Raw genomic sequence first — 9,837 nt, 5'->3', positions numbered from 1 at the left:
CTGTGTTACTACAAGATTGCCCAGAAAGGACAAAAGAAACATGATTATATGTCACCGAGTGCTGTTATTATTTGAACCTCTGTTTTCAAGCATTCTGTCAATTTTCATAGTGATTCAAACGCAGACGAACTTTGCTTTGTTTTAACCTTAAACAATGCTGCGTCAAAAATTATGGTAAAGAGATTTTTGCGTCCTTAGCGAGTATCAATAGATTTCAAACTGCATATGTTAGTTTGAACTTTCCTGACTGAAATTTTTAGGCCTTTTTATGGGTGATTGTTACTCAGGAGAGCAACACTGAGGACTTTCATCTCAAGGGTAGGTCATTTTAATGCTGGTATCTCCAAATGTAAAACCATAGCACAGTAATTTAAAAGTAGATTTGGGCCTGATTCAAAAAGTTGGTGGTTTTCTGTCCCAATTTTCCTATTGCAGAAAAATTGCACAGGGTTTCCATTTAGATTTAGCAGTGCTTTGCATTCACTTTTCACCTGGGAAAGACTATATCACGTTATTCTGCAAAGCCATGCTCAGCCCAGGGCAAGTCTGAAAAAAACCTTTACAACTTCCCCTTGTGCCAATGTATGCAGAAGTGGTAAACCACATTCTGGAGAGAGAAGTGTGCTCTAGCCCTTTTAGCCCCTACACAGCTGCTATCTAGTAATATTTGTTAAATAATCCTTGCTGAGACTTCATTGTGTCTTCTCAAGAAGAGGCACAATTCGACCTAGTATATATTATAGCCTATTATAAAGTATTATGTATTGTAGCCTGCTTCCCTTTTAGCTGGTGTGCTTTAGGCTGATTATTTTTCTTTTGATAAGTTCCTGTCAGTTTGCAGCCCATTTGAAAAGAAACAAATCTGTATTTTTAAGCATGCACTGCTTGAATTAATTTGTTATTTTGTCTTGGAGCTCGCAATGTCGTAGTTTGATGGGAGTTGCTCTGACATCCTGGCTTTCTGCAGTCTTTATTTCTGATATTCACCAAGAGAAACAAATAATAACTCTTAACAAATCTCATGTCACTGGTAAAACTGTTTTTTTACATAGATGGTATGTGTATTTGAGGAGTTCTTTTGTCTGAGAAGACAGCAGTATAAAATCAGCAGTCAAAGAATTTAGGAAGGAAAAGCTCATTAGTGGAGATTAGATTGATTTTTTTCCTTGAAGGGTATGATGCTGTTGTGCTCTTCCTGACAGCTAAAACATTTTTGTCCTAAATTTCTAAATGTATTTAAAAAAAACGGAGAAAAGCATGCCTTTCTCCTGGCTGCCATTTTTGTAATTTTTAACCTATTAAAATATGTTTATCTGCTTTATGCTGCTCCGTTCCTTAGCTTTGCCAGAGAGCAGGTCTTTATTTTTAGGTGATAGCATGGTGCTGTTTATAACCTCAAATCCAGTCCTCTACTTGGACCGAGCTTCAGCTGGAAGACCGCTGCCTGCAGCCTCGATTAACCTGCCATGAGTCTTTCCTACTGCTTCTGCCCAACCGGGGTTCAGCTTCCAATAAACTAAGCAGCAGCAGCTTCTCCCATTTATTTAAATAGAAAGGAGGGTGACTTAAGTACAGAATGTGTTCAACATCCACCGGTGGAGCACAGACAGATGTGATTTTCGTGAGCTGGTTACGCATCTGAGAAGTAAAGCCGGTGGCAGACAGCATCTCCCTAAATTGGACTCAGCCTGGCAAACTGAGAGAGCTGGCTGAAAAAGCTGGAACCTGATGCATTACATCACTCTTACTTGGCTGAACACATCCTGTCTGACGCTGACTGTTTCGCTGCGACACACCTGCACAGCAACCAAAAGGCATAAATGCAAACTGGATTGTACATTACTGAGGATGCTCCGCTTCTATAGCGTAACTCTTGCGAGTATGTGGATGTTCTCTGCCAGAAATGTATGCACAACTCACATTTTAATTGATGTGATGAAAAGGAAATGATGAAATAATTATAAATTTTTCCACTGTCTTTATAAGATATATTTAAGCTGGCTCGGCTTCTCCTAACCTAATTAAATTAAAAGAAAATAATGGAAGCTATGAGAGTATGAAAGGTCTATTAAAGGATTTCCTTCTCTGTATGTGTGTATAATATACACATACATAATGCTGCATTGTGTTCACATAAAACAAACCACTAAGCTATTTTTTGGTACTTTTACTCTCAGCTGTTCATATAAAATGTCTCTAAAAGTCTGAAAATAAAAATTATCTCCAAACTTTTTTTGTCTTTTTCCATCTCCCTATTATTGATTTTGTTTCGTTTTGGCAAGGTACGAAGTTAACAATATCCACTTTTCTTTGATTTTCTTAGCACTTGTGTCAAAATATATTTGTTTCTGTACCAGGATAATTGATTTTGCCATGGCTTTAAGAACAGGAAGTTTTAACTATTATTCCAAATCCAGCCAACAGTCTTCAGTGCAAGTATGTTCCACTAATACATTGCTTATTTAAAGTAATGATCTCAATAAAACAGTTTATTTAAAAGAAAACCACTCATCTGACTACACATTCCTGCAAAAACATAGTTCTGTGCTCCTAACTCAAACTGCTTTGTAAAATCTTCTAGGAAAGAACTAATTTTTTTAAATTGAGTATTTGTGTGAAAACTGATACCTTTAAGTTTGTGTCCTTTTTATAGCCCTTACGGGCTCAATTCCATAATAAGTATAACAAATAATAATCCAGGGCTGTCACTTGAGGTGTAGAGTGCAACAGTGGTGCAGACAGTTTACTTTTATTTGCTGTTATGGGGAGACTTGTCACCTGTGGTAGTAGCAATAGCCTGTATTATTCAGCATTCGTAAATGTTTCTTCCTGCTAAGTAGCATTTTTCATAAGGAAAGTCACCTTTTGTTTTTCCATTAAGAACCCATGTGACCCACCACATACTATGGGCAGATGGATTTTTAACGAGAGGATTTTTAACATGCGGTTCCTGTAGCTTCATTTGGACATTTGCTCTGTGGTGTCATTCTTACGACTCATACACTGTAACTAGTTACGTATATATCTGTATGTATATTCACACAGATGCCAAAGTATAAGCTAATTATACAGAGACGGTGTTACTTTTGTCTTCCAAAATGTAAGAACATCCTTAAGGAGTTAATCTAGCAGCTCTGCTAGTCCAGCCGGTCACAGTGGTCGGATGCTATTGAGCAGAGCCAGAAATGTGGCTACAGCTTCTCGATGTCAACAAGTAAGGGTGTCTCGAGAGTTGGTTGGGGTTTTGTTCTCCAGAATGAAAGAAGAATGAATTGATTTAAAGTTTATTACTACATCTTCCCAATCTGTGCCATGTGTAACACATAACCTAAAGAAATACTAAAAATTAATATTGTGGTACAGCAAAGAAAGCAATAACTAAGGATGGGGTTGCTACTATGCTGTACTTGACAGACATATATATATATATATATATATAATGAAAGAATGATACGTGACTCAAGAATCTTGCCATAAATTAAAGCAGTTTGAAGTCAAGTGCCTCAAAAGCTGAGTCCAGGGCACACTGTTAGTGAACAAATCAGCTCAGAGGGCTGCCTCAGACTACTCCATGTAGCTTCTCTTTCTATTCAAAGACTACTCATAAATTTTTGACTCCTTGTAAATTCATGGTTTCCCAGTGCACCACAGTTCTGGATAAAGCTGGGGTCTGAGAGCTAAGCTCACAAGGCATTCAACGTGGGATTAGGTTCACAAGTCTTGAGTCTTTAAAGACAAGTGTATGTTCCTGGCAGGTGGATGCCAGAATCATAGAGGACTGGAAGGAGTTGCAGGGATTGGCATGTTCAATTTACAAGCATTTTGCAGAATTTAAGCAGATCTGAAAGTGAAGTTGGTGACAGCCTGAAGGTCAAAATCTGAAAAGGGTGGGCAAGGGATGCTGAGCTGATCATCAGTGATGTATTTGAGCAGTCTCTACAGAAAACTACTCTGGTTTTACGATAATAAAAAATATGGTGTGTATAAAGGTTTTAGTCATTTCTAAGTTGCAGGTTGTTATTGTAAAGACATTGAAAAGTTCATGTGGCTGATCATGCTGTCTGGGATTAGACAAGTAAGACATGTTACAAAACACTCCTTATTGATACTTAATTTTCAAGACATTGCCATGTAGGCTTATGACTGCAGTGCAGTTAATCTCAAGAGAAGTGAATAGAAGAACTGGCCTTCCGAAATCCAACTTTGCAAAGAAAACTGTATTATGTAATAAAATTCAGGTTTAGAGCTAGCAATATCATAGATTCCAAAAATTTAAAACTAAGGAGAGAGAAATTTCTTGAGTTTTGAGATTTGGAGGGCAAAGACTCTACTGATGGTTTTTGGCATTCTTCTGCATTCGGTGGTTGGTATAATAAAAAGCTGGTTGCAGGCTCTGTCCAGAAACAATACGTTGTCAGGTAAGCTGCCTCGCGGATTAATCCACAGTAAGAGCAGCTTTGTGGTGCTGGGAGAAAAATGAAGGGATTACTAGAATTGATTTTTGTTTACCATTATTTTGACATAACAAAATCTATTAGTTATTCTTCTGTTGACTGCTCTATTAATAAATATGATTTCTAAGTAAAACTGACAGGTACTGGATGCTTCGGTCTTAGGAGGACAGTGAACAGATAAACAGGCTGTGCAGCAGACCGCTGGGATCCCATTGCTTAACACTTTAGACAGAGAATCTCTGAACTATTCAGGCTGGAAGAGACTCAGGGGGATTTAGTCCATTTTTCCAAATTATTTCTGTATGGTCTTTTCCTTCAGACTTCTAAGCAAATGCTTACACGTTGCATGTATGCAAAGAAATTCCCTGCAGTCAGTGTTAGTTGTACCTCACTAGCAAGCTGGGAGGAAACCTGTGGTGAAATATCAGCATTTAGACAATATATCAAATTCAGCCTTGGATTATATTTTTTTCTGAAGCCAGTGGGAGTTCAAAACTTTCAGCAAAATATATTGGAGTTTTATAAGAAAAATTTTCAGGATACCTTCCTTCCTGCTGGATTTATGTACATATTGTGAATAAATTAGACTAAACCATTGCAAGGTCACAACATTAGTTTGTCTCTCTTTAAATGAGAAATGATCCCATTGTAAAACCAACTCATCTCACAGCCATGTAGAAGGCAGGATGACATCTTCTAAGTGTCAGTACTCATCCACCTTCACTTCTTTTCTTTCTTGCTTAAGGTCTTTTTAGTTATAAAACCTGTAGATTCTGAAAGTGATATTGAGGTTTTCTTATTTTATTAATTATGTGTGAATAATTGTCAGGGTGCTTAAAATCTTGTTTCCCCAGTTAAATCTAATCATCACAGCCATTGATGTGTTTTGGTGTGTATTAGAGAAAAGCGAGATGGAAGTATCTTGAAGATTAGCCTTTTTTCAAACAATTTATGCAACCATACTTCCTACATAGTAATGATAGTAGATGATTATTGCTTTCCTTTGAACAGAAATTTACATTTTTTGTAAAATCATCAGGACTTCATAAAACAAATAAACCCTTCTGTTTCCAGTCCCATGTTTTGTATAGAATTAATGAGGAACGTTGGTGAAAAATTTGGAAAATGGTGTGAATGTGGTGGGAAAGATTTATCATCTGTGACCAGTTCCACTTCTAAAACAAATGCAAGTCCATAACAATGACACATTTCTGCTGGGTATATTTATTATGAAATCTGCTTATTCTAAAGATGAAGATTAAACACCATGGACTAGGCAAGGGTTGTCTAATGGAACGCAGAGCTTTTTATTTCCATGGGACTGATTCAGGAACATCTCAGGATATAATAAATGAGTTACAGAGTCATGGCTTCCAGGTCTTATTGTAGGAATTAGTTAAAAGTCACTCTTCAACTTTTTTCACGTTATTCATATCTACACGTATGTTTATAGACCTATATTGTATCCCTCTCTATGTTTCAGCTTTCCATGCTGAAGAGTCCCAGTCTTGTCAATTTTCATCTGGAAGGAACGACAGGATCATAATTGCAGTAATCCACATATTGAAATACTAGGGGCTTGTGCAAAGGCTGAGTAGTGGTTTTTACCTTGAGGTTTTCCTTTTTTTTTCCCCCCATGTCTTTATGATTATAATAGTAGTAATCATATTTCTTTCCTAGTGATTCAAAACATCCTATTTCACTTTTTTTAACTTCACTGAGAAGTGAGCTGATGTCCATGTATAACCATCCATGGTAATTCTGGTATCTCCTTTCTATATGATATAGTACACTGCCTATTGCTGCATAGGTACAATAAGGGTTATTTTTCTCCACATGCATTACTTTTCACATAGGAACATGGATCTTTTGGCTGAGAGTACAAACAATGCAGAGATGAAATTCAGAGATCTCCTATTCTAAGGGTTCCTTGCAAGCTGAAGAAATGAGGAATTACGCAGTTTGTGCCCATGCTGTGTGTTTGTGACCAGGAGACTTCAGTCTCACTATACAGAGTGAGCAAAATTCAGCCCTCATTTAAAAAGGTACCCATCATTTTGGAAAGATTATTATGGTTTTGCTCAATTTGGCCATTGTCGTCTGTTGAGCAAATTTTCTTTGGTCATTAAAGGGCTCAACCATCTCTCTTTTATGCAAGGACTTTTTATACAAAACTTTCTGGGTCTTTTGAAGAGAGCCCTGAACATTTGCTGCAGCCAGTCCCATCGCTGTTCCCTAAGGGAGTGTCTCTTAGCCCAGGGGCAGGGGTTTCTGTGCTCATTTCCAGTAGTTCAGACAAGTTCCCCTCACTAGTTCATTAGAGAGTCCTAAGGTCATTTAAATTGTATTATTCATAAAGGAAGATCTGAGGCATTATCTTGGACACAATAAAAAAAGAGTATTCTGAGAAAAAACAGGGCCTATCATGCCTTATATGGCTTGGGCTTTGTTGTTTGCTTCCTACTTGTAGGGAGATATCCCTAAAGATTTCTACTGAGTGAGTATCTTTTTGTGTTAAGTCAACACTATAATAAAAGCCCATTCAGAAATGCTGATTCTTGAACTGAGTCTCCAGTGACTTTCCTTTGTGGATCTTTCTCTGTTCTGGTACAAGCTTTCTATGCACTAATAGTCGGTAACATACGGAGACAACACCTTGAAGAAGTGCAATAACTGAGCAGGCATTAATTTATTATTGAGACTTGCCTCCACAAAGTTTAATTGCCTAGAACATAAACAAGTAAGAAGAAAATCCATGTATGCAACTTGTTCGTTGCACAGAAGAAGGAAAGATATTAATGGACCCATCTGAAGTGATGAGAGACATCAGCATGCTTGCACACACTGGCCCATTTCAAGCACTCTCCAGTAAGTTTGGAATATATTGGTGAGCAAAGTGCAGTACAGATGAAAGCTCTCTTCGTGCTTATGTTCAGATGTAGGTGGAATGATTTCTCATAATTTTTATTAAATTGAAGTCATAGAAAAGCCAGTATGTATCGACCTCTTCACAGGCTGTGTGTGCATGTACGCAGCAAGTGAGTGGATTCGGTGACGTACCTCCTGACCTTGCCTTCGCTGAAGACGGAGAAGATGATGTTTTCACATATTCAGCTGTTTGATTTCCTTTCCACTAGCCATAATTAACATTTATTCAAGCAACATTAGGAAGAACATAAATATTTCAAAGAAGCTAATTACAGCATCCAAAACATCCTCCAAGCTATTCGTTTAATGAGGATGTGCTTTGTTCCTGCAATAGTGTAACATTAATTTCATCAAGCAATTAAACAAAACAAAACCAGATACAATAGAGAAAGATGTATTTTTTTTCTCCTGTTTACAGGAATGCTCACTTGCATTTCAGTGAATTTCTTGCGTAAAGGTGACCAGCGTGAGCTATGTAAACCTCCTACAAACTGAGATTCAAGCTCAGAGAACTTGCTCTGTCAAAATTTGCACAGATGTCAGTAGAAATATTGTCTTGGTATAAACTTGAGTTTGGTCTTAAGGCAAATATATGTTTTGGTTAAAAGTGATACTGTTTTTTCTAGCGTATGACTAGGAGGATTACAGTTATGCCCAAATCAGTTTGCCTTACTCATATTATCAGGAAATGCAAAACTACACTGATGCTCTTAGTAAAAAGGCATAGTCTAAAATGAAATGCATTTCATACTGGGCTGGAAGTATTGGAAGACTGTAGACTGCTAGGATTCAGATAATGTGACTCGTGGCCCAAATAAGATTGCATGTGTAATGGCTACTGCTTTTGCCCATTAACAGGAATCTGCTGAAAACAAAATTCAGGTTTCAAATGAAAGATTATGGAGCAATACAAATCCAAGCATAGAGAGAAGTATTAAATGTTTTGGGTTTTTTTTTTCTGCTAAATGGAAGACCAGAATTTTTCTACCTGGAAATTTTTCTCATAATCTTCAAAATCTTTTAATATGTTTTTGTGCAAGCAGACTCAGCAAAATTTTTCAGCCTGCAGTATTAAAACACATTGCACAAAAATGCAATTTCTGGGCTAATCAGAACTCTTTCAACTGAAAATAAAGTTTAATTCAGGATGTATCTTTTTCTTCACTATTCCTAAAACACTCTGTACCATTCAACGGGTACAGAATGTTTACAGGTATCTCACTCTCAGATTATAAAAGACTGTAATTTACTTTATTTCACAATCTATTAAATATTTAACAAGAAGGTAATAATTAAAATGCATAACAAATTAATTCCTTCCTTAGGCCAAGGCTCAGGACACTGATTCATGCATCTGGATCAAGATAGATTAGGGACATACCTTTCAGTGCTGATGACTTCCCATTTATGATAATGTCTTCTAAATAAATGTCTTCTGTTTTTATTAACAGAAACCAGAACCAAATGTAATTCCTCATTCGGATTGTTTTAAAACAACTCTTTTAATTAGGTAGATATAAATACAATAATACATACAAAATACAGGCTTCTTTAATTTATGTACTGGTCTAACAACTGGCTTTCCATTAACACAAGGATTAGCTCTGTCCCCAGTCATGTTAAGGAAAGCTTTGCTACTGAATCTGATAGAGAAGATACTTCTATTACTAGGAGAATTTTATAGCATCTTGGCATGCTGGTTGGCAAATCTTTCAAAATTTTGGTGGCCTGTCAAAGTGTTCAGGGTGGCAGAGCACAATCTGTAACACATAGAACTGATAAGGGTAAAGGCAAAGAGCAGACAGCAATGCTATGGTTATAAATCAAAGCTATCTTCTGTTTCACAGCAACAGCCACCCCTCTTGTCAGGCAGCTTTACGGCACCACCTGCCATTCATCCCTGGTCAAAACCCACTGAAATGGTCAAAAGGAACTGCACATTGTTTTGGAAAATAACAATCTCTAATATTGTCTCATTGCTGGACCATGATGTAGTATTTCCTTTGAAAGTCAGAAAAAAGCAACCAAGCAAAAAAATAGGAGTGAATGGAAAAAGAAGGGGAAACAAATCATAAAGATAGACTGTAAATTGGGAGATGCTGCCCTGAAACGCTCTCCATGGCACCTCAGCCTTGGAGCAGCACCTCAGCTGGGCAGGATCTTCCTGGAGCAAACAGTGAGGGAGCAGAGAGTCAGACACGCGCCTTCGGAGGAAGCCAGACCCTGCTGCTGGGCTGGGTGTGAGGAGCGGGTCAGCACCAGCCTGAGCATCCTGCTGGGAGTGGGCATGATCTGTTGGCTCAGGCAGTGGGAGGCACTGGCAGACTGGGTAGCAGGTCTGGTAAGCCAGGGCGTGCTGTGTTCAGGGGTGGCTGGGACCAAGCTGTCCAAGTGGCTGTACAGGTTTGGGGTCTGTGTGCTTTTGAATATCTTATAAAGTAGTTGCCTTGGCTAC

Source organism: Haliaeetus leucocephalus, unplaced genomic scaffold (assembly GCF_000737465.1).
Source record: "Haliaeetus leucocephalus isolate CR32 unplaced genomic scaffold, Haliaeetus_leucocephalus-4.0 Scaffold439, whole genome shotgun sequence".
In the NCBI taxonomy this organism is placed as follows: Eukaryota; Metazoa; Chordata; class Aves; order Accipitriformes; family Accipitridae; genus Haliaeetus; species Haliaeetus leucocephalus.
This window is presented reverse-complemented; position numbering follows the sequence as displayed.